The sequence below is a fragment of the Sphaerodactylus townsendi genome, linkage group LG09 (assembly GCF_021028975.2).
Source record: "Sphaerodactylus townsendi isolate TG3544 linkage group LG09, MPM_Stown_v2.3, whole genome shotgun sequence".
NCBI lineage: Eukaryota > Metazoa > Chordata > Lepidosauria > Squamata > Sphaerodactylidae > Sphaerodactylus > Sphaerodactylus townsendi.
Window position 1 is genome coordinate 15082415 of NC_059433.1, and position 24564 is coordinate 15106978.

General features: G+C 56.4%; 1 protein-coding gene across 1 annotated transcript in view; it reads left to right on the forward strand.

Moving 5' to 3' along the window:
* The window catches only part of LOC125439401 (PH domain leucine-rich repeat protein phosphatase 1-like), a 108740-nt gene that overhangs the window by 1710 nt on the left and 82466 nt on the right, over positions 1-24564 (forward strand). The window lies entirely within an intron of this gene.

Sequence of the window (24564 nt, forward strand, 5' to 3'; positions counted from 1 at the left end):
CCCCGGTGGGTTTTGTACTATTGAGGTCCAGTTTGAGGGAAAGGGGGTGCCGAGCGGGGGAGGGGTGAGTGGGAAAAGGTTGGGAATCACTGCACGTCTAAAGCACACATTTCCTCGAGGGGAGAGGCGCTGTGGTTGCAAGGGGTCTCCAGGCTCCACCTGGAGGGTGGCATCCTTGCCTCTGGAAGATCATGCTGTTTGGGAATGGAAGCAGATGCATCCCTTGCTGGGGGGCGGGGGGCGGCGGGTGTTTAAATGGGGGAAAGTGCGAACAAGACTTGAGCCTGGGCTCGGAGTGGAGAGGGGGAGATTGAGGAGAGAGGGGTGTGTTCAGATCCTGCCACAGTGTGTGTTCAGATCCTTTTTATAGATCCCCCCTTTCTCACTTGAGATCAGTCAGGCATGGGAAGCCTGCCAAGGGAAGGGTCAAATCCAGATTCAGTCCATTCTCTACCCCCCCCCCCCCCCCCCCCCCAAATAACTACTGGGCAATGAATATGAGGAGGTAAATACCATCCTTCGAAATAGATGTGCTGAAACTTACATGCTGCTTGCATCTTGGTTGCTCTCTGGGCTTCTTTGTAGGCAACAGAGATGTTTCAATGTGCATAATACTTTTATTTGGTATCTTTTGTATGTTGCTTTTCTTTAATAAGCTTGGTTTACGTGCATGGCAATCTGAGGTGCAGTGGAAGAAATAAAGCAAAGCCGCCGCCCCCCCACCCAAAAGACCTTATCCAACTGAAGGCCGGATGAAGTGAGAGGGATTGGGGTCTTCAAACTATGGCCCTCCAGATGTTCATGGGCGACAATTCCCACCAGCCCCTGCCAGCATGGCTAAGTGGCAGGGATGATGGGAATTGTAGTTCATGAACATCTGGGGGGCCATAGTTTGAAGACCCCTGAAAATTGGAATACAGATGTTTTGTTTCTCTGCCTTCCAGAAATGGTGCAGCAGGTGAATGTTTTAGAAGTCAGAGGCTGACTGATTTAGAAGTCAGAGGCCCCACTGTCTGTTTCAGGTGATGCCTGTTTATTGGGCCAGTTATGCAGGAATGAGGGTAGACATGGCTCAAAAGGTTTCAAAAATAAAAGGCAAGTCTTTTCAAATGTAAAAGGGGGGGGGGGTGCAACTCATCTTAAAATTCTTGCATAGATAGCCATTCCTTGTCTGCTCCTTTAGAGTCCAAGCAATCTTAGAATTGAAGTTCTTTGCATTTTACCTGTTGCTATCTCGCTCCAAGGTGTGGCAGTGGACATTTTGTTGTTCTCTGGTTGGTTTTTAAAAAGAAATCTGCCTGGGGCTCCAGCGTCGCTTGAACTGTGTTTGTGCACCTGAGGATATCTTCAGGCTTGCCCTTCTCAAATGGGGTTTTCTTTGCTGTGTAGCGAAACCTCTGAAATTGTCACAAGAACCTTGAACCCTGTTTTGGGTGACAGGCGGCCACCATACACGAATATGGAGGAAGCTACCTTGAACCACCTGCCGGTGAAGGTCATCTAACCTGGATAGCTTTAAAAAGGGCTTGGACAGATTTATGGAGGAGAAGTCGATCTATGGCTACCAATCTTGATCCTCCTTGATCTCAGATTGCAAAGGCCTTAGCAGACCAGGTGCTCAGCAGCAGCAGGCCATTGCTTTCACATCCTGCACGTGAGCTCCCAAAGGCACCTGGTGGGCCACTGCGAGTAGCAGAGAGCTGGACTAGATGGACTCTGGTCTGATCCAGCAGGCTAGTTCTTATGTTCTTATGTTCTTATGTCTTGTTTACTCAGTTTGCCAGCGGCTCTCCGAGTCCTTTGCATTACCTGCTGCCTGGTTCTTTTTAACTGAAGATGCCGGGGATCGAACCTAGGGCGTTCTGGGTGCAGAGCAGTGGCTCCTCCCTGGAGCCATTGCTCCCCTGAAGCTGCTGTAAACGAAAACAGAAAGCCGGTGGCTTCCTTACAGCAACTCTTCAGTGTTTGGCCCAAGGCTACAGTCCTGTCTCTCAATTGTGTGGGCCGATCCTGTTGGTATCACCTGATGCAGCCTTAGCCCCATTGAACGTACACCTTGGTTGACTGGCATGGGATAGTGCATGTTGGGTGCATAGCTGCACACAGGTGGATTCTCAGTAGAGAACTGAGGCAAACTTCTGAAGGCCGGAGGGAAAGCCCTGCAGGACAGTTTCCCCAGAATACTTGACATTCTTCCCTTGCAGATAGATGGTAATGAGTTTTGTGTTAGTGCCCCGTGGATTTCCTTGACTGCTCAACAATGTGCTCATGGGAAGGTGAGTCATGTCCTCTGTGACCTTTGCCAAGAGAGGAGGAAGCCTTTGCTGCCAGTACAACCAGTCTGTCTCTAGTTAAGTCTTGGTAGATCTGGGGTTAAACCTGTCACCTGTGTGCTGCTTCATGTAAGCTGTGAAAAGCAAAACGTGTACTTTTTGAGCGAGAGTCTCAGTCTTTAAGCAGATCTGGAGCCTTAAGTTTTAATGCACTCATGCTTTTTATTGTTAAAAAACGGCCTGTGAAACTTTGTGGCCAGCGAGCCAAATACAGTGGACCAGTTGCCTACTGTGGTCTGACAATGTACCGGGTTATCTCCCCTCTGGTTTTGTGGCTGCCCACAGCAGAACTTATGCCTTAGTGGGCAGCACTCATTCCTGGGTGGGCACAGCTTGTATAAGCCTGCTGTTAAGGTTCCACTACGTGGGCCGAGAGGAAGTGAAGATCAAGTAATTAAGGTAGTGTTAGGAAAGTGGGATTTCTGGGGGTTGGTGAGGAAGAGGGCTGCTGGTAAGCTCTGTAGTTTTGAAATCCCAGGTAGTGGTTTTTGTTTTAAACGTGGCTGTATTTTTATTATCCATTGTGAGTGTTGGGGCATCGTTTGAGCTGCTACCAGGATCCACAGATTTAATACCTGTAGGCTGGTGAGGCCTAGTCTGATCTTTTAAACGTGCTGAACGCAGGCAAGAAGCTACTGGGTTTGAACAGCTTCTTAATCCTCCTCTGATAGTGGAAAAATTACACAATATTCTTGCATTTTTCAGGGTGATGGTCATTGGTCCTGAAGTTAAAGAAACTCATTTTTAGGATTCCAGAGTCTTTTGCTACTACATTGCATATTTAGGTCCTGGAGTTAAAGAAACTCATTTTTAGGATTCCAGAGTCTTTTGCTACGACATTGCATATTTAGGTCCTGGAGTTAAAGAAACTCATTTTTAGAATTCCAGAGTCTTTTGCTACTACATTCTACAGGTCTGACTTCTGGGGGAAAGGGAAGATTCACATGGATGTTCCCTGAACGTTTAAATCTGCATATGAGCATTGTGTTCCTTAGTGTGGTTTCAAGTCTTGTCGAGATCTTGCACTTGGTGCGGGCAGGATTGATGGATAAAGTTGATGGGGGATTTGGTTCCCTATGAGATGGGGTGCGACATGCATAATAAGCAGCACGTTGTAATTGTCCACAGAACAAGGCAGCAGTGGGAATTTCAGAAGTTCTAGCTTTTATTTTTCTTGCATGTCAAGCTTGCACCTGCCGACATTATTGCTCCTCTGTCATTATTAAAGCTTCAGCAAGCCTGGTTTTCTCTGAATCCAGTTGTGTGGTAGAGTTGCTGCGAGCATGGATTTCTTTGACCCCTTTCGTCCTTGTTTAAAATATCTGCTTCCCAGGGGCTTTGTGCACGCACTGTATTTTTTTTAACCCCTTGCTTACTTGTGGAGAACAGTTTGCCTTTAGGTAGCTGCCGCCCCGATTTGAAGCTGCGGATGGAATCCACTTGCTGGGTTTATGTGACAATCTACAGGCGTAAAAGTGCCGTGTGGTTTTGCAGGGGCATGATTTTCAGTTTTGCCCGTGGGCCTTTAAGAGAGCAACTCACTCCTATGCCAAAAAGGATGAGGAAAGAGGGCAAGCTGCTTTTGAAAGTAGTTTTCTCACAGGTGCCGGGTGAGGATGTTAAAAGGAGGTGAAGATTGAAAAGGATGGGATTAGGAGCAATTCTAAAAACGGGCGTAGAGCACATGCCGGACTGGTTTTGGAGGATTGTGCTGTCTGAATTTTGTTGGAAGGGAGATCACGTTTTGGAGAACATTTTGCTCTTCTGCCTCTGGAGTAGTTATTTGTGAATGCCGGCTTTGCAAATTTTAAGTTGAGTTGCACATTTGTAAGAACACATGGCTTTTCCTGACACCTCCTTTCCTGCCCCGGCGCTGACTGAACAGTCTGTTTTTATTCTGGCACTGTGGAGTTGACTGTGATGCATCAGTATCCATGTGCCGCCGCTCGAAATCAAATTCCGTTTAAGCTGTAGGTTTGCCCAGCTTCTGTACGGATGGTTTATAGATCGAAAAGAGCTCATCGGCCCTGGACTTTCCACTGTGATAGTACGGGCGTGTGCAATCACTTACGCTGTGATTTTTAGCACGCAAATTGCTGTTTTGGAGCTGTTTGGCTTTATAAATAGACAGTTCAGCTTTTCGTTTTCCCCCCTTCGCAATCCATATTTTCCAGTATGAATTAGCAGTCTTGAAACCTTATAATCAGGGGCATGTTTGTCATGGAAAAGCTACTGATGTGGCCTCGCGTGATAGAGTTGTGGTTTAGCAGGGTGCTGTGGTCAGCCAGAGCTAGTGATGATGTCAATACAAGCACGTGCTCCGATTGCTTCTCTTTTACTGGGTGGGTTTCATTTCTGAATTGCCACTCCCTCTGGTGTCCTGAAGCTCAAGCGAATGAGCAGTTTTAGGAACATGGGTGAATTCTAGGTGAAGCTTGTAAATAACTAGGAGTCTTGTGACACCTTGAAGACAAACATCTTTATCTAGGAAATATTTTCACGGGCTAGAACCCACTTCAGAAGTAAGCAGGTCATTTTATATAGTGCTGGAAGGTGCTGTCAAGTTGCAGCTGATTTATGGCAATGCTGTAGGGTTTTGAAGGCAAGAGATGGACAGAGGTGGTTTGGGATTGCTTGCCTCGGCATAGCTACCCTGGATTTCCGTGGGGGTTTCCCATCCAAGTACTAACCCCCCTGGACTGAAGTCCTCCAACAAGCTTCTGTGGCAGAGTGGAAGTTCGAACTAGAGATTCGTCCTCACCCAACACCCTAACTCGGTGATGGCCGAGACCTTTTCGAGGACCGAGGTGCTTAATTTGGCAAAGGCCTTTATTTATCGCAAAGTGCCAACATGGAAATTTAACCTGAATACTGAGGTTTTAGTTTAGAAAAAACAGTTGGCTCCGAAGCGTGTCTTACTCAGGATTAAGCCTTGTGGTAGTCAGTGGCTTTGCTTTGAAGCAGCCATGCAACTCTTCCAATGGATAAATCACAACCCTAGGAGGGTTTACTCAGAAGCAAGCCCCATTGCCAGCAACCGAGCTTACTCCCAGATAAAGGATTGTTCTTTAGTTTGTCACATGAAAATCAGTGGGGTTTAACAGCGCTTAACAGGGTTACTCACACTGCTTCCCCAAAACTAGGTCTTAGGTTTAAGGCTAATAATCGAGCCCAGGGCCCAGGCCAGCCTATCTGTGGAGGGGGGACACTCAATTTGCGTGTGCCCACAGAGAGGGCTCTGAGTGCCACCTCTGGCACCCGTGCCATAGGTTCGCCATCACTGCCCTAACTACTATACCCCGCTGGTTCTCTGTGCATCTCTGTTTCGTGACCCTTCATCCTGCCTTGTTATGGGCAGTGTGAGCATGGTGTGATTTATGGCAGGTGGCCCTTTCAGCGTGGCCTGGCTAATTTTATTGCTGTGTGCAAAACGATCGGTGGTATTGGGTTGCTTTTAGGGTAATTGTCTGCCTCTGTCAACAAATGCAATGGTATCTGATCAGTCATCTTCAGCTTTTAGAGACCCGGGGTTCACCTGTAGCACCCAGGTGGAAGCGTAGGTCCCACAAGGCCCCCGGTCACGTGAAAGTAAAAAAGGGACCAGAGTCATTAAGCACCCTGTGGAAAGGGAGGTGTGCTCTGTGTGGAGCACTGGAGCATTGCATGGTTGCTGGGGTGGGGTGGGGGTGGGAGGTGAGGATGGCTGAAGGGGAGAGAGGGCTTTTGCGGGGAAGACCGGCTGGCTCCTCTTTATAGCAAAGTGACCTCCCCAGCTGCTCTGCTTGTGTGCACAGAGGCAGAAAGGGACCCCCACCCACCTATATTCCCTGTGCATTCAGGCGCTTCCAAAAAGCATTTAAAAAGGTAACGCTGCATTGGAGTGTCTGACCCACCGACGGGTCAGGTTCTTTGTCATGTAAGGGTCCTGACCCATGGCTGCTGACGACTGGTGCAGAATAAGCATGTGTGGTTATGTTGGGAAAAGCTACTACATCAGTGATGGCGAACCTTTTCGAGACCGAGTGCCCAAACTGCAACCCACACCCCACTTATTCATTGCAAAGTGCCAACACAGCAATTTAACCTGAATACTGAGGCTTTAGTTTAGAAAAAATGGTTAGCTCCAAGGCGCACATTACTCCGGAGTAAGCTTGGGGTAGTCAGTGGCTTTGCTTTGAAGCAACCGTGAAACGCTTCGAATGGGTGAATCACGACCCTAGGAGTGTTTAGAAGCAAGCCCCATTACCAGCAACCAAGCTTACTCCCAGGTAAAGGATTGCACTTTAGTTCTTCCCATAAAAATCAGTGGGGTTTAACAGCACTTAACAGGGTTACCCACATGCTGTGCCCAGCGGCCCAGGTCAGCCTAGATGTGTGTGGGGAGATTTAAAAAAAAAACCCCATGACGAACTCTGCATGCGTGCCCACAGAGAGGGCTCTGAGTGCCACCTCTGGCACCCGTGCCATAAGTTCGCCACCACTGTACTACATCCTTCCTCTTTGTTCAGTTGGAAAGTGTGCTTTTCTTTGCATTGTCGAAGGCTTTCGCGGCCGGATTCAACTGGTTGTGGTGGGTTTTCCGGGCTGTGTGGCCGTGGTCTGGTGGATCTGGACGCAGTGTGTAACAGACTTCCCTCTGCGATACACCTCTGAAGATGCCAGCCACAGATGCAGGTGAAATGTTAGGAACAAGATCCACCAGACCACGGCCACGCAGCCCGGAAAACCCACCACAACCAGTTGTGCTTTTCTTGTTTCTGTTTCCCTTTGCCCGTGTGTAAGCAATTAACTCTTAACATGCCTCTGCGTCCTATGGGGAAACTTGCTTTAAGCTCTAAAGCAGCGTTCATAAAGTGGGGTGCTGTGTGGTTTCCGGGCTGTATGGCCGTGTTTTAGCAGCATTCTCTCCTGACGTTTTGCCTGCATCTGTGGCTGGCATCTTCAGAGGATCCTGGGGTGGGGGGGGGGGGGGGTGGGGGGGGGGGGGGGTGGGGGGGGGGGGGGGTGGGGGGGGGGGGGGGTGGGGGGGGGGGGGGGTGGGGGGGGGGGGGGGTGGGGGGGGGGGGGGGTGGGGGGGGGGGGGGGTGGGGGGGGGGGGGGGTGGGGGGGGGGGGGGGTGGGGGGGGGGGGGGGTGGGGGGGGGGGGGGGTGGGGGGGGGGGGGGGTGGGGGGGGGGGGGGGTGGGGGGGGGGGGGGGTGGGGGGGGGGGGGGGTGGGGGGGGGGGGGGGTGGGGGGGGGGGGGGGTGGGGGGGGGGGGGGGTGGGGGGGGGGGGGGGTGGGGGGGGGGGGGGGTGGGGGGGGGGGGGGGTGGGGGGGGGGGGGGGTGGGGGGGGGGGGGGGTGGGGGGGGGGGGGGGTGGGGGGGGGGGGGGGTGGGGGGGGGGGGGGGTGGGGGGGGGGGGGGGTGGGGGGGGGGGGGGGTGGGGGGGGGGGGGGGTGGGGGGGGGGGGGGGTGGGGGGGGGGGGGGGTGGGGGGGGGGGGGGGTGGGGGGGGGGGGGGGTGGGGGGGGGGGGGGGTGGGGGGGGGGGGGGGTGGGGGGGGGGGGGGGTGGGGGGGGGGGGGGGTGGGGGGGGGGGGGGGTGGGGGGGGGGGGGGGTGGGGGGGGGGGGGGGTGGGGGGGGGGGGGGGTGGGGGGGGGGGGGGGTGGGGGGGGGGGGGGGTGGGGGGGGGGGGGGGTGGGGGGGGGGGGGGGTGGGGGGGGGGGGGGGTGGGGGGGGGGGGGGGTGGGGGGGGGGGGGGGTGGGGGGGGGGGGGGGTGGGGGGGGGGGGGGGTGGGGGGGGGGGGGGGTGGGGGGGGGGGGGGGTGGGGGGGGGGGGGGGTGGGGGGGGGGGGGGGTGGGGGGGGGGGGGGGTGGGGGGGGGGGGGGGTGGGGGGGGGGGGGGGTGGGGGGGGGGGGGGGTGGGGGGGGGGGGGGGTGGGGGGGGGGGGGGGTGGGGGGGGGGGGGGGTGGGGGGGGGGGGGGGTGGGGGGGGGGGGGGGTGGGGGGGGGGGGGGGTGGGGGGGGGGGGGGGTGGGGGGGGGGGGGGGTGGGGGGGGGGGGGGGTGGGGGGGGGGGGGGGTGGGGGGGGGGGGGGGTGGGGGGGGGGGGGGGTGGGGGGGGGGGGGGGTGGGGGGGGGGGGGGGTGGGGGGGGGGGGGGGTGGGGGGGGGGGGGGGTGGGGGGGGGGGGGGGTGGGGGGGGGGGGGGGTGGGGGGGGGGGGGGGTGGGGGGGGGGGGGGGTGGGGGGGGGGGGGGGTGGGGGGGGGGGGGGGTGGGGGGGGGGGGGGGTGGGGGGGGGGGGGGGTGGGGGGGGGGGGGGGTGGGGGGGGGGGGGGGTGGGGGGGGGGGGGGGTGGGGGGGGGGGGGGGTGGGGGGGGGGGGGGGTGGGGGGGGGGGGGGGTGGGGGGGGGGGGGGGTGGGGGGGGGGGGGGGTGGGGGGGGGGGGGGGTGGGGGGGGGGGGGGGTGGGGGGGGGGGGGGGTGGGGGGGGGGGGGGGTGGGGGGGGGGGGGGGTGGGGGGGGGGGGGGGTGGGGGGGGGGGGGGGTGGGGGGGGGGGGGGGTGGGGGGGGGGGGGGGTGGGGGGGGGGGGGGGTGGGGGGGGGGGGGGGTGGGGGGGGGGGGGGGTGGGGGGGGGGGGGGGTGGGGGGGGGGGGGGGTGGGGGGGGGGGGGGGTGGGGGGGGGGGGGGGTGGGGGGGGGGGGGGGTGGGGGGGGGGGGGGGTGGGGGGGGGGGGGGGTGGGGGGGGGGGGGGGTGGGGGGGGGGGGGGGTGGGGGGGGGGGGGGGTGGGGGGGGGGGGGGGTGGGGGGGGGGGGGGGTGGGGGGGGGGGGGGGTGGGGGGGGGGGGGGGTGGGGGGGGGGGGGGGTGGGGGGGGGGGGGGGTGGGGGGGGGGGGGGGTGGGGGGGGGGGGGGGTGGGGGGGGGGGGGGGTGGGGGGGGGGGGGGGTGGGGGGGGGGGGGGGTGGGGGGGGGGGGGGGTGGGGGGGGGGGGGGGTGGGGGGGGGGGGGGGTGGGGGGGGGGGGGGGTGGGGGGGGGGGGGGGTGGGGGGGGGGGGGGGTGGGGGGGGGGGGGGGTGGGGGGGGGGGGGGGTGGGGGGGGGGGGGGGTGGGGGGGGGGGGGGGTGGGGGGGGGGGGGGGTGGGGGGGGGGGGGGGTGGGGGGGGGGGGGGGTGGGGGGGGGGGGGGGTGGGGGGGGGGGGGGGTGGGGGGGGGGGGGGGTGGGGGGGGGGGGGGGTGGGGGGGGGGGGGGGTGGGGGGGGGGGGGGGTGGGGGGGGGGGGGGGTGGGGGGGGGGGGGGGTGGGGGGGGGGGGGGGTGGGGGGGGGGGGGGGTGGGGGGGGGGGGGGGTGGGGGGGGGGGGGGGTGGGGGGGGGGGGGGGTGGGGGGGGGGGGGGGTGGGGGGGGGGGGGGGTGGGGGGGGGGGGGGGTGGGGGGGGGGGGGGGTGGGGGGGGGGGGGGGTGGGGGGGGGGGGGGGTGGGGGGGGGGGGGGGTGGGGGGGGGGGGGGGTGGGGGGGGGGGGGGGTGGGGGGGGGGGGGGGTGGGGGGGGGGGGGGGTGGGGGGGGGGGGGGGTGGGGGGGGGGGGGGGTGGGGGGGGGGGGGGGTGGGGGGGGGGGGGGGTGGGGGGGGGGGGGGGTGGGGGGGGGGGGGGGTGGGGGGGGGGGGGGGTGGGGGGGGGGGGGGGTGGGGGGGGGGGGGGGTGGGGGGGGGGGGGGGTGGGGGGGGGGGGGGGTGGGGGGGGGGGGGGGTGGGGGGGGGGGGGGGTGGGGGGGGGGGGGGGTGGGGGGGGGGGGGGGTGGGGGGGGGGGGGGGTGGGGGGGGGGGGGGGTGGGGGGGGGGGGGGGTGGGGGGGGGGGGGGGTGGGGGGGGGGGGGGGTGGGGGGGGGGGGGGGTGGGGGGGGGGGGGGGTGGGGGGGGGGGGGGGTGGGGGGGGGGGGGGGTGGGGGGGGGGGGGGGTGGGGGGGGGGGGGGGTGGGGGGGGGGGGGGGTGGGGGGGGGGGGGGGTGGGGGGGGGGGGGGGTGGGGGGGGGGGGGGGTGGGGGGGGGGGGGGGTGGGGGGGGGGGGGGGTGGGGGGGGGGGGGGGTGGGGGGGGGGGGGGGTGGGGGGGGGGGGGGGTGGGGGGGGGGGGGGGTGGGGGGGGGGGGGGGTGGGGGGGGGGGGGGGTGGGGGGGGGGGGGGGTGGGGGGGGGGGGGGGTGGGGGGGGGGGGGGGTGGGGGGGGGGGGGGGTGGGGGGGGGGGGGGGTGGGGGGGGGGGGGGGTGGGGGGGGGGGGGGGTGGGGGGGGGGGGGGGTGGGGGGGGGGGGGGGTGGGGGGGGGGGGGGGTGGGGGGGGGGGGGGGTGGGGGGGGGGGGGGGTGGGGGGGGGGGGGGGTGGGGGGGGGGGGGGGTGGGGGGGGGGGGGGGTGGGGGGGGGGGGGGGTGGGGGGGGGGGGGGGTGGGGGGGGGGGGGGGTGGGGGGGGGGGGGGGTGGGGGGGGGGGGGGGTGGGGGGGGGGGGGGGTGGGGGGGGGGGGGGGTGGGGGGGGGGGGGGGTGGGGGGGGGGGGGGGTGGGGGGGGGGGGGGGTGGGGGGGGGGGGGGGTGGGGGGGGGGGGGGGTGGGGGGGGGGGGGGGTGGGGGGGGGGGGGGGTGGGGGGGGGGGGGGGTGGGGGGGGGGGGGGGTGGGGGGGGGGGGGGGTGGGGGGGGGGGGGGGTGGGGGGGGGGGGGGGTGGGGGGGGGGGGGGGTGGGGGGGGGGGGGGGTGGGGGGGGGGGGGGGTGGGGGGGGGGGGGGGTGGGGGGGGGGGGGGGTGGGGGGGGGGGGGGGTGGGGGGGGGGGGGGGTGGGGGGGGGGGGGGGTGGGGGGGGGGGGGGGTGGGGGGGGGGGGGGGTGGGGGGGGGGGGGGGTGGGGGGGGGGGGGGGTGGGGGGGGGGGGGGGTGGGGGGGGGGGGGGGTGGGGGGGGGGGGGGGTGGGGGGGGGGGGGGGTGGGGGGGGGGGGGGGTGGGGGGGGGGGGGGGTGGGGGGGGGGGGGGGTGGGGGGGGGGGGGGGTGGGGGGGGGGGGGGGTGGGGGGGGGGGGGGGTGGGGGGGGGGGGGGGTGGGGGGGGGGGGGGGTGGGGGGGGGGGGGGGTGGGGGGGGGGGGGGGTGGGGGGGGGGGGGGGTGGGGGGGGGGGGGGGTGGGGGGGGGGGGGGGTGGGGGGGGGGGGGGGTGGGGGGGGGGGGGGGTGGGGGGGGGGGGGGGTGGGGGGGGGGGGGGGTGGGGGGGGGGGGGGGTGGGGGGGGGGGGGGGTGGGGGGGGGGGGGGGTGGGGGGGGGGGGGGGTGGGGGGGGGGGGGGGTGGGGGGGGGGGGGGGTGGGGGGGGGGGGGGGTGGGGGGGGGGGGGGGTGGGGGGGGGGGGGGGTGGGGGGGGGGGGGGGTGGGGGGGGGGGGGGGTGGGGGGGGGGGGGGGTGGGGGGGGGGGGGGGTGGGGGGGGGGGGGGGTGGGGGGGGGGGGGGGTGGGGGGGGGGGGGGGTGGGGGGGGGGGGGGGTGGGGGGGGGGGGGGGTGGGGGGGGGGGGGGGTGGGGGGGGGGGGGGGTGGGGGGGGGGGGGGGTGGGGGGGGGGGGGGGTGGGGGGGGGGGGGGGTGGGGGGGGGGGGGGGTGGGGGGGGGGGGGGGTGGGGGGGGGGGGGGGTGGGGGGGGGGGGGGGTGGGGGGGGGGGGGGGTGGGGGGGGGGGGGGGTGGGGGGGGGGGGGGGTGGGGGGGGGGGGGGGTGGGGGGGGGGGGGGGTGGGGGGGGGGGGGGGTGGGGGGGGGGGGGGGTGGGGGGGGGGGGGGGTGGGGGGGGGGGGGGGTGGGGGGGGGGGGGGGTGGGGGGGGGGGGGGGTGGGGGGGGGGGGGGGTGGGGGGGGGGGGGGGTGGGGGGGGGGGGGGGTGGGGGGGGGGGGGGGTGGGGGGGGGGGGGGGTGGGGGGGGGGGGGGGTGGGGGGGGGGGGGGGTGGGGGGGGGGGGGGGTGGCCAATTGGCCATGCTGGCAGGGGCTGATGGGAATTGTAGTCCATAACATCTGGAGTGCCAAAGGTTCGCCACCATTGATCTATGCATTACAGGTAGTCCTCAGTTGGTAGGGTACAGCGTGCATGAATGTAAATATGGGGAAAACCCACCAGCAGTGCGGTTGGTACAGCATAAATGTTTAGGACCTTGGCTGCTTACTTTGTTGCATATCTTGCTCACTGTGTTTCTGGTGGGGCAACCTGTTGTTCAGTGGAAGACCCTCTCAAATGGACTCCTTGTGAGTAACACGTGGCCACGTCTTTTCTCCCACACCCCTTGCTTGCCAGTGAGAAATAAGGTGGAGGGGAATCCGGTCGAAGTGACACCCCTGAGCACACAAGCATGCTTTAAAGTTGCACTAGCCTTGCTGTAGAGAAATTAAGCGATACATTTCCTCTGTTTGGCTGTGCATGTCAAAGCAAAACTGAAGCTAAGATCGTTTGATGTCTGTCTCTCTCCTCATGCAGTGGAAGGGGTATGATAGTCGCCTGTCTGGTATGGAATTAACAAGTTGTTCCAGCAATGGCTTGTTCCAGTGACCTCCATGGACAAGAGTTAAAGCAGGGGTGTCAAACATGTGGCTCCTTGAGGGGGCTTATCAGGCCCACGAGCCAGCTGAGGCAGACCCCCCACCCGATCCTGATCTGGCCCGACCACTGGGCTTGCCAGGCTGGATTGGTAGCGAGGGCGGTTGTCTCAGCTGGCTTGTGGGCCTGATAAACCCTCTCAGGGTAGCCACCCCTGCTGTGGTCTCGTGAGTCCAGCCCCCCCCCCCCTCGTGCTGTTCTTCGGCCATCCAAGGCATCTTCCCACCCTCCCTTGGCCAGACCAAGTCACATTTACGGCATATCCTTCTCTTGTAACAAATGAATTCGACATCCCTAAATTAAAGTCTGTTGATATAGGTGAGTGGGCAACCGTGATGGTAACATATCAGGCACATTTCGTGGTGTGTGCCAAAATTCATGTGTGTTTTTGTTGCCCTTGTGGGTGTTTTCCTTAACAGTGAAGGAGGATAACCAGTGGCGGGATTCAGCCGGTGCGCACCGGTTAAGTAGAACCGGTAGTGAATCCCACCACCGCGCTGGCTACCGTGCCTCCCCCTCACGGCTCACTTGAGCTGGGGGGCGGGGGTGCAGCAGCTGGCGGGGCCATGGCTTACCGCCAGCTGCTTCCACCTCCTCCTTGATCTCCATCGGCGGTGGCCCTCTGCTGACGGAGATCGACAAGGAGGCAGAAACAGCCGGTGGCAAGCCATAGCCCTGCTGGCTTCTGTGGCCCGCCTCCCCCCTCAATCTCCATCTGCAGTGGCCAGGGTTGAGTGTGGGAGGGGGCGGCAACCGGTTCTGGTTGAGTGGGGGAGAGGGCGGCAACCGGTTCTGGTTGTTAAATTATTTGAATCCCACCACTGAGGACAACATATTATATTGTCTTTGACTTGTTGCAAACCTGACAATAAAAATACCCTGTGCATAAAAAGCTATGACTTTAGACCACAATGGTCTGAGTTTTGGTTTTTGTTGCTAATTTGGTTATTGGAATAAAAATACATTTGCTAAATTAGCTCTATTTAAGACTGTGGGTAAATGTTCCAGTTCTGACTTTTCTGGCATCGCAGTCGAGTTAGACTTTCCTGCTCTCATCAGTTTGGAAGCTTAGTGGGGTTGGTGGGTTTTAATCTGGAGAAATGGGTTTGATTCCCCACTCCTCCACGTGAGTGGTAGACTCTTATATGGAGAGCTGGATTTGATTCTCCACTCCTCCACATGCATGGCATACTTTTATCTGGAGAACCGGGTTTGATTCTCCACTCCTCCACATTAAGCCTGCTGGGTGACCTTGGGCCAGGCACAGTTCTCTCCGAACTCTCTCATCCCCACCTGCCTCACAAGTTGTGAAGGAAGGGATTGTAAGCTGCTTTGAGACTTCTTAGTGCGCAGAAAGGGGGGGTATAAAACCCAACTGTTCTTCTTAGCCATGGTTAGCAGTTGGATGGGAGACCACCAAAGGTTGCTCCACAGTGAAAGCAACGGCAAGCCACCTCTGCCCACCTCTTGCCTTGGATGCCCCATAATGGGACCCCCGTAAGTTGGTTGTGACTTAACAGCTCGCTTTAACTTTTCTGGCAAACCTTCCTTGTGATGTAGCCTTGCCGCTTTCAGTAGAAACCTCAGGCTGTTTTAAATAATTCAGAGTTACTTTATACAGCCTAGGGCACAACAGAGCTTGCCACAACCCAGATGCATGGACGACCTTATGTGGTCTGAAACGGAGAAGTATTTACCACGGTTTCCCATTGTATGCCTCCTCATCTGTCTGCCTTGTCTTTCCCTTTTTGTACGTTTCCACAAGGTCCCTGGCATGGCTGCATCTAACACCAAACTATTCCGCCTTCTCTTCCCCCACAAATGACTTATGCTTCTTGGCATGCCGAAAGGAACATCCCTTTTCTAAGGTCTGGTATAACATCTGTAGGACTGCAGTTTCCCTCCTCTGGGATGCAACATCTGGCACGTTACCCCGTTGCGTAGCAGCATTTGTGAGGAGGAAGTGACTAATGAGGGTAATGTGTGACAAGCGGATGTTCAGTAGGTGTTAATAAGTAGTCCAATTGCAGCTTATGCTAAAGGGTTGGTGTTCTGTTCCGTTGACTGAACATGCGGCTGCAGTTGGCAGAACGCTCTGCCCCCACCCCCGATGAGTTCATGGCCAACTCTGAAGCCAGATTCAAGGCTGTTACCACGTGTGAAACGTTTACACCGAGTCAGGGTGGTCAGGTCACATTGCCTGCTTTGAGTGACCTACCTCACAGGGTGTTTGTTGTGAGGGGGGAAGGGCAAGGAGGTTGTAAGCCCCTTTGAGTCTCCTGCAGGAGAGAAAAGGGGGGGGTATAAATCCAAACTCTTCTTCTTTGAGTGACAGCTGAGAACTGGGGATCACATTGCCTCTGACCTATTCTGTTTGACTGGAAATGCTAGGAATTGAGTCCCCTCCCCACTATTCCTGTAGGCCGCCCCTGTTTTGTTTCATAAAAATCAGCATTTTTGTAGAATGTGTGTCCAACGTGTTTAATATGTTGTTTTCATGTTGCATAGTGGGGGTGGAAGCTGATAAAATGTCTTAAGGCCACGTAATGAGTGCATGGTTTACGTGAGGTCCTGAACTACATTTATTTTAGGGTCACTGTTTTCCATTCAGGCTCCACATAACAGCACTTATGCCTGCTTCAGTGTTACGGCACTGGAGCTAGCTTTTATAACTTGGTGGAAAGGGATATCACTGTTTTGCTTGAATTCATATACCTGCTGAGACCCAACACCTTTTCTTATCAGTGACTGATTTTCTATTGTGCCACTGTTTGTCCAGTAAAAGTTCTCTTATGCCACTTTTGCGGCGCTTGATTCCCTGAGGTGGGATCAGGATTTGGGCAGCAGTTCTGTTCTGGTTAAAGTTGCCTTATGATCTTATAAAGGCTGGATAGCTCAGGCTAGCTTGCTCTTGTGGGATCTTGGTAGCTGCTAAGCAGAGTCAGCCCTGGCTATTTAGATGGGAGGCCACCAAGGAATATCAGAGTCACCACATGAAGGTAGCCAGTGGCAACCACCTCTGAACCTTTCTTGGCTTGAAAACTCTTCGGATCACTGTATATCAGCAATGGCTAGAGGGCAAAATAAATAAATGACTAGGACAGCTTAATGGATGAAACAAGTTTGCTAAAGTCTTGGAGCAGATAGGCTAGAACAGGGGTAGGGAACCTTTAACACTCAAAGAGCCATTTGGACCCGTTTTCCACGGGAAAAGAAAACACTTGGAGCCGCAAATAATTTTTGACATTTAAAATAAAGATAACACTATATATATATAGGGTTTTTTTTACCTTTTACTCCGCTCATTCTGAGAAGCGCATGGATGTGCCCGCCCTGCTGCCTGCAGGGTGGGCAAGGATGAAGCTGGCGGCTTGGCCTCTCCGGCCGCCAGGAAAGCACCCACCCCGCTCCAACGGGGCGGGCGAGAGGGGAAGCCCGCGGTGCAGCCCAGCCGACCGTGGGCAGTTGGTGCGCCCGCCCTGCTGCCTGCAGGGCAGGCAAGGATGGGGCTGGCGGCTCGGCTCGTGGAGCCACAGTGCAAGGGCAGAAGAGCCGCAGGTTCCCTACCCCTGGGCTAGAAGAACTGAAGACCACTTATTCATATAATCTATTAGTTTATCGAGCGCCTTTGGAGAAAGGCGGTACTAGAGCTTACTCTGGTCCAGTTCTCGTCAAAATGTGTAGCCTAGATGCAGGGTTACCCACATCTGTCTTCAGGTGAGGCGGATGAGACTCAATAGACCACTTCTGAGAACTTTCTCCCCAAATATGAACTTGAGTCTTGGGGATCAGACTAAATTGGGACCATCTTCTTGGCATTTCGTCTTCGATGTATAGGAAACTAAGCACTTCAGGGAGAACTGAATTCAGTAACCTGGCATTTCATACGAGTAGACCTGTCTTTTTTTTAACGTCCTTCTTGGAAACATAGAAAATCAAGCGAAGTCAGCTGTAGGTTTATAAAAATAAGCAATCCATACTGGTGATACAAAATGTTTATGAAAGTTGTTGATTGCGGCATGTTTCTGGATCCCAGATCAAAGGGTCTATTTTCAGTTTAGCTGTTTTCTGTGTCTCGCAGACAAGTAATACCAAACAAAAACGTGTGTGTTTGCTATCTTGATTTCTGTTTATTGTTAATACAGGAAACAGGCCTTATCTAATAAGAGGATGCATAGTGTTTAATAAACAATATTAAGGTTGCAACGTCATATGCATATAAATTAGCATTCTTACTGGGGCCTGCTTGCAAGATGATCATTTAATTGCAGCTTTCTCACCACTTAGCCTTGTCTTTTAAAAGTGCTTTGTGATACAATTCAGTAAGGAACGTCTCAACCAAGGCTGCATCATTCTGGAGTTATTTTGGTTTTTTTTTTTTGCGCAACAGAAGAAGGAATGTTGCAGTCTGCGGCTTGATGAAGAGGTTCGTTCGTCTTCTGGAGCTCTCTTGCATAAAGCTGGCTGCTCTTAGACTGTGAATGTTGGCTTTTGCTATTCTCGGTGCCATATTCTACGTGTCAGCAAGCGGTCATTTATTGCCACAGCGTTTCCTGTAGATTTTGTCTATTGTTAGATTGTCTGGCTGGCTAAATAGCATATCTCATTCTGGAATGCGGTAATGAAGCAATCCACCTTACACAGCGCGTTCAGGGAAGTTATCTTCTTCTTCATGGAGGCCCACTGTGGAAATAAAGCGTGAACCAGAGGACTGCAGCACATCTACCATCATGGCATATGACCAATATTAATGACATGCTGTACTTGGACAGATTGCAAGAGAGGTTGAATTGAATATTTTTGCACTGTTCTTGGGTACGCCTTTCTGCCTCATCAGAGAGGGGGAGTGGATAAAATTTCGAAGAGAGGAAAGGTTTGCAAATTAGCGAGCAGATTTATAATCCAAAGTGAAACATGCAAGCTTATCTAAAATGCTCCAGGAATATTAAGTGGCTGCATTAAATCTGAATTGTATTAGTAAACAGGGAAAGGGATACCAGCCCAATTTGCTGACTTGTGATAGCCAATTAGTTTAGTCGACTTTGAACTGGGCGTTTAAAAGATCAATTTTTAATTGTTTTGGGAAACTTTACTTATGGATGAATAGTAAGGTTGGTCTCAAACTTCAGTGGGAGAAAATTTAAGTATTAGGTACAGTTTATTTGGCTGTAGTGGTGCTCCATCGTTGATAAGTGGTGTGTTATTTTGCAAAGCTTGGTTAAAAGTTATTTCCTGTTGAAGTCTGGTTTTAAATCCAGTGAACAAGGGTAGCCATGGTTAGTTGAGATCAAGTTTTGAGTCTGTACATGAAGGCCATTGGAAAAGTAGAATGGAATCCTCAGACTTAGTCCTGTCTTAATTAGGGTTAGAGGTCAGGATACATCTGCAGGTGTCTTAAATATTGACTACATGTCATAACTTGGCATACTGACGTACGTTCCCATGCTTCCATTAAATCTGTACTCCTGTGGAGCTTCCTATAGTAAGTGTTGGAGTAGTTTAAAGATATATTAAAAGTATTATACTAGAGCAGGGGTGGGCAATTATTGTTTCCATGGGGCCGCATAAGAAACAGAAAATATTGTGGAGGGCCGGGCCAAAAGGCTGAACTCAATTCTGCATAATAGGGGCTGATAAGTGACAGACAGGTGCACAGATCAACTTGGAATCAGTGACAACAGTTCTGCATACAACACTATTTGGCACAAAGAATCACAGGCTTAACCTACCTGCATAGTTGTCCACTGTGACAATCAAGCAAGTGGGGAGACTTAAGTCCCTTGACCTACTTTTTTCATCGACTGGTGCTTTTGAAAGCCCCGCAGAAGCCGGCAGCCAAGGCAACTGGCTTCTGCGGGGCTTTCAAAGATGCCTCGCTCCCCAGCAAGGCAGGGGGGCCAGTCAGGGTCATCCGGCGGGCCGGATGTGGCCCGCGGGCCGTATAATGCCCAGGTCTGTACTAGAGAATACTTGGTCTGACTTATGGCGTATGTTTTTTATGTTGAGTTTAGGTATTGGGCTTGAAGAAGTATCCATGAAATTTAAACCTTACTGGTGGTTAATTGCCCCAAATTTGTTTTGGCATGATGTTTGAATGTTAATGGTTGCTTATAGGAAATGTTTACTTATGGATTCATGGATGCATAGCTATTCAGTTTGGATTGGAGTTATGGAAGCATGCGTGTTTTTCAGGTTTTTTGTATGAAAAAAATACAGGACACTGAAGCATTTAATTTACTGAAATTTATTTAGTAAAAAGTATTACAGTCTTCTAGAATTCTTGCTGTATCTACAAGGAAAAAAGAAGTCCCCATTAGATATTATATGCATTGCTTAAAAACATTGTTTAACTCATTGGGTTTGAGAGAACTCATTGGGTTTGAGAGAACTTCTAGCTATTGGTGCCGAGTGGCATCAGTATAACCTATTGATGCACCTACCCACTGATTGATGTGGTCCATCTAAGCCAGGGGTCTGCAACCTGTGGCTCTCCAGATGTTAATGGACTACAAATCCCATCAGCCCCTGCCAGCATGCCACTGAAACAAATTGGGAGGCCAAATAGTATCGCTTGGGATGATGAGATTCTGCACCTTGGTTGTCAGTTGCCGTACCTTCCTGTGTGCGTTTCGGCATTTGGCTCTTTGTCCTTCTGCGCTTTTTTGGAGCGATGCATTCTCTTCTAAAACATGACTCCACTTTTCATTTTGTAAAAACTATTTTAAATGAAAGGACTACCCAGGTCGGGGAACAAACTGCCACTACGTAAGTAGTAATAGGATAATGTTAGAGGTTACACCAGCCGTAAAGGGACTAATGCAAATACTCCCATCTCTTGTCATAATACTGTTCATCTGGAGTTAGTCTTCACTGGTTTAGGACTCTAATCACAATATTCTCCTGGAGATCCCCGATTAGGGATTGGGTATTTCCTTTGCAAGGTGAAGTTTATTTATTTTTATTTATTTATTTTTTCGATTTATAGACCGCCCCATCTCCAAGGGGCTTTGGGCGGTGCACAACATCCATATGTATACAAATAAATAGAGGTTCACATTAGTGACCCCATGACGATCAATATATTAGCTAAAATCTATTAAAATCTATTAAAACAGCGGTCAACATAACAATGACAGGCGTCCTATAACCCAGTTCGTTAAAATCTCCCCAAAAAGAAGGAGAGGCCAGACTCCTCTCTAGGCGGGTAACATAGATGGAACCAGAATTAAGATGGTAAATAAATGCATAAAAACATAAGGTTGGCGCTTAGATATGCGATTTAGCCGGCCCTTGACCTATAACCTCTATATCCAAAACATCTCTGAATCTATGTGGGTGCTGACAGAAGGTGAGCTCTGTCCTTATGGTGTTTGTTAGATTGTAATCTTTGCATCAATTATATGCTAGGTAGTATTCTAACTAGTTTGAAAGCGTAATAAACCGTTTAATGACAAAAGCATGGTTTAGCTGTTTTTCAAGGTAACGAAACACATTTCTGGAGGTTTATTGAGGATTTGGCAACCTCTGTGGAACCTCTGTGTTCAGAGGGAATCTGTTTCTCAGTACCAGTTGCTGTAAAAAAGGGACTTGTCTTGTTCGTTGGCTTTCTGGGCGTACCTGGATAGCCCAAGCTATCCCAGTTTTGTCAAGTCTTGGAACTTAAGCAGAATGGCAATGGTTAGTAGTGGTGTAGTGGTTAGTGCGATATGGTGGTTAAGAGCAGGTGGACTGTAATCTGGAGAACCGGATTTGTTTCCTCACTCCTACACATGAAGCCTGCTGAGTGAGCTTGAGCTAGTCACAGTTCTTCCTAAATGTCTCAGCCCCAACTACCAAGGTATCTGTTGTGGGGAGAGGAAGGGAAGGTGCCTTGAGACTCCTTCCAGGAGAGAAGCAGAGATTGAATCCAAACTCTTCCTTCTCCGACTTGGATGGGAGATCACCAAGGAACGCCAGGGGTAAGACTAGGAGGCAGGCAATGGCGGATCACCTCTGAATGTCTCTTACCTTGAAAACTCCGTGGAGTCGCTATAATTCAGCTGAGGCTTGACATCATTAAGAAAGTGGCTAACTATAGTTGGAGATGGAATGCTGGATTGCATGGATTTGTTTATTTTATTTTATTTCCATTTCCATTCCAAATTCCTTACTAGGATTCACAGTGGATTAGAAGAATGATTGACTGACGAGTTCCATTAGTAAGTCAATTACAAAATATAATGACATTTAAATCTAGCAGCGGAGATTCCTCGTAAAAAGATATGCCAGAGGGCTGGGATTGAGGAACCTGAAGAGAAAAGCACATTATCCCTAACAGAGGTCACCTGCAGGTCATCACAGCTATCTTTTGGTTTGATACTCCAGGGCTCTCCAACCTGCAACTCTCCAGATGTTCATGGACTGCAAATCCCATCAGCCCCTGCCAGTATGGCCAATTGGGATTTGTAGTCCATGAACATCTGTGGGTGGGTGTAGTCCATGAACATCTGTGTGTGGGTGCGCGTGTGTGTGCGCGCTGGAGATTTGTAGTCCATGAACATCAGGTTGCAGACCCTTACCCTACGTTCTTAACTCTGCACAGCTTTGAAGGAGTCAGGAGCTCCCGATAAAACTTGAGTGTAGAGATGGGGATGCATCATTCATTCTATACTTAGGAACATCTGTGCTTGGTTGCCTTTCAGTGGCCAAACTGCTTTCTTGTGGCTTACGGGAAAAGGTTTTTCTGTGTTTTATCCGGCACAACATTGGTGTCTTCTTTCCCCATCCTGGGTTTCATTTTCCACGTTCAAACACACTTCGTCTTGAATGGATTCTGTTCTTTTGCACAACTTTCTGTTCAGCGTGTACCACTGTGAACAAAGACAGGAAAAATCCCTATAGCAAGTGTTGCGGAAAGAGAAATCACACTAACAAAAACCTTTCAACAGGAGGTAACTAGGTCAGAAGGGAGAGTAAGCTTTTTTAGCAAACACCGCAAAAATCTGGAGCTACCATATTGGCAAGCAGTTTGGCGTCCCTGGATGGTGTTTAGGGTGGGGCTGGCGAGCGATTCCTGGTTTTTCAATTGTAAAACGTGACTGGGCCTACGCCAGTGATGGCGAACCTTTTTGAGACCGAGTGCCCAAATTGCAACCCAAAACCCATTTATTTATCGCAAAGTGCCAACAGGGCAATTTAACCTGAATTCTGAGGTTTCGTTTTAAAAAAAACAATTGCCTCCGAGGCGTGCGTTACTTGGGAGTAAGCTTGGTGGTAGTAGTTGGCTTTGCTTTGAAACAACCATGCAACTCTTCGAACGGGTCAATCACGACCCTAGGAGGGTTTACTCAGAAGCAAGCCCCATTGCCAGCAACCAAGCTTATTCCCAGGTAAAGGATCATACTTTAGTTCTTTGCATGAAAATCAGTGGGGTTTAACAGCGCTTAACAGGGTTACCTACACTGCTTCCCCAAAACTAGGTCTTAGGTTTAATGCTGATAATCGAGCCCAGTGGCCCAGGCCAGCCTAGATGGGGGGGGGGGGCGCAATCCCCCCCACATGATGAGTTCTGTTTGCACGTGCCCACAGAGAGGGCTCTGAGTGCCACCTCTGGCACCCGTGCCATAGGTTCGCCACCACTGGCCTAGGCTGTTTACAGTCCTAAGAATATCATGTACTATATCGTTTTTGAAAGGCTGATCTGTCAGGCTTAACGTTTTGCAACAAACGTAAAGGCAGGTGAGCTCCAGGCTGGAGCCCTGGCAGGTGTTGAGACAAACAGGAGCAACTACTTTACGATACTGTTGGAACACTAATATTGCACAAAAAGTATACCAGCATGTACTGTGTTCAGATTATCAATATTTCTAATAATAATCGAGCAGTGTGTTCCTGATGACAAACCAGAAGAAGCAAAGGCTGCTGAGACTTGTAGTCCTTCGGTCAACCAGGAGGGCAGAGTTTCCAGCGCCACTCACAGGGGCAAGAACTACACTTCCCAGCAGCACTTGCAAAGGCTGCTGCTGTAGGGAATGCTGCTACTTTCCACTTCCAGCCAATTGCAGTGACAAGCCTTGGAAAAGGGGGGGGGGGAGTTCAGGAGGAAGCCATACTCCCCTCCTCCCCCTACTGTGTGCTTCTCCCTGGTGGCAGCGAGCCTTGGAAAGAAGAGAAAGTGCAAGAGGAAGCCATATTAACCCCCTCCCCCCCCCCCCCAGCATACTTCTCCCTACCAGGACTAGGCCCCTGTGATGAACTTTGAAGAACTGGGAATACAGGACAAACACTTTTGAACCACAGCTGAGCTGGGGTGGGGAGGGGGGTAAATCTGAAAAAGGAGAGCCTGTTTGCAAAGTGGGGGAGCCTCTGTGTGTGTGTGTGTGTGTGTGTGTGTGTGCGTGCGTGCGTGCGTGCGTGCGCGCGTGTGCATGGTGTGGGGGAGTTTGTAAGTAAGCTTTTTTTCCATTGAATAATCAGGCTAGGTTTTTTTTACCTGCGTTAAATTGTGGGGATAAACAGGAAGGAAAGGCTGGAGGGGTTGGGCCCGTTGGTTGGTGCCGTTAACCCACCAACAGTTTTCTAGAGCCCATTGTATTTGTTCGTACAATGGGCTTTACTGCTAGTTTCCAATACTGCTTGTCCAGTTGTTTTTATTTCTAAGCTGACGTAGAGGGTGGAGAAATCCTATCAATTTGCCACTCTTCTTGTGATCCTCATTGTGAATATCATAGGGTTTAATCTGAGGGAGATATCTTTTGAGGTCAAAAGCTGTTTCAGTGATGGGAGGGCTGAGTGATCTTGCTTCCTCTGCTTCATGACCGTTTGGGAGGGAAGGCAGCCCACCCTCAAATTTGGACCCAGGTGTGTTTGCTCCAAATTCTCTGAAGTTTCTGGAGCCTTCTAGCAAGTTCTCTGGGGCTGGACTGCTCAGTCCCACGCATGTCTGCACAGAGGACACTCGATGAACAACGGTTAAAGGCAAGTGTGACTTTTGAGCCGTGGAACTGAGGAGACCATGCGTGAGGTGACTCGCCTATGAAGATCGCAGGCATATATTTTGGAGCCCTTTGTAACTGGAGAAAGGCGCTTTTGCACGGCTGGACGTTGTAACAAACGGGGCATTTTACAAGTTGCCGCAAACCTACCTTGACTCCATAAAACGTTTGTACGCTTGTGATAACGTCAGTCACCTCAGGGAACAGGGAAGAGGGTTGGGAGAAGTCACCGGGCCTGCTTATTTAGCGCAGACACTCGGAAAAGGCTTCTTTTCGTTTTTTATGCTGCCTAATTATATTATCAAATAAAAGGCTGAATCCATTAAATAGTCCAGCCTTTGTGAAGCCTCTGAATTGCTTTTAATTTAGCGGCTGCACAGAAGCTGAATTCGGGTCATTCATGGGCCTGCACTATCTCCTTGGCCAGCGGCCAGGCCTATTCATGCTGTTCTGAGGGCAGGAAATTCTCACATTCATTCAGGAGTGGACAGGGGTTGGTGGGGAGGGGGCTGAGCTATAAGCAAGTGAAGGCCTTTTTTTAAAAAAAAGTGTGGGTTGGGGAAAGAATTTTAAGAATAGATTTTTGAAGTGATTCCTCGGGATCTGTTTACTAACTGCTCCGTTTGTGAGTGAAGACCGGAAGAGGTTTTAATGCCGCCATTCAAATAGGATGTTTGAGG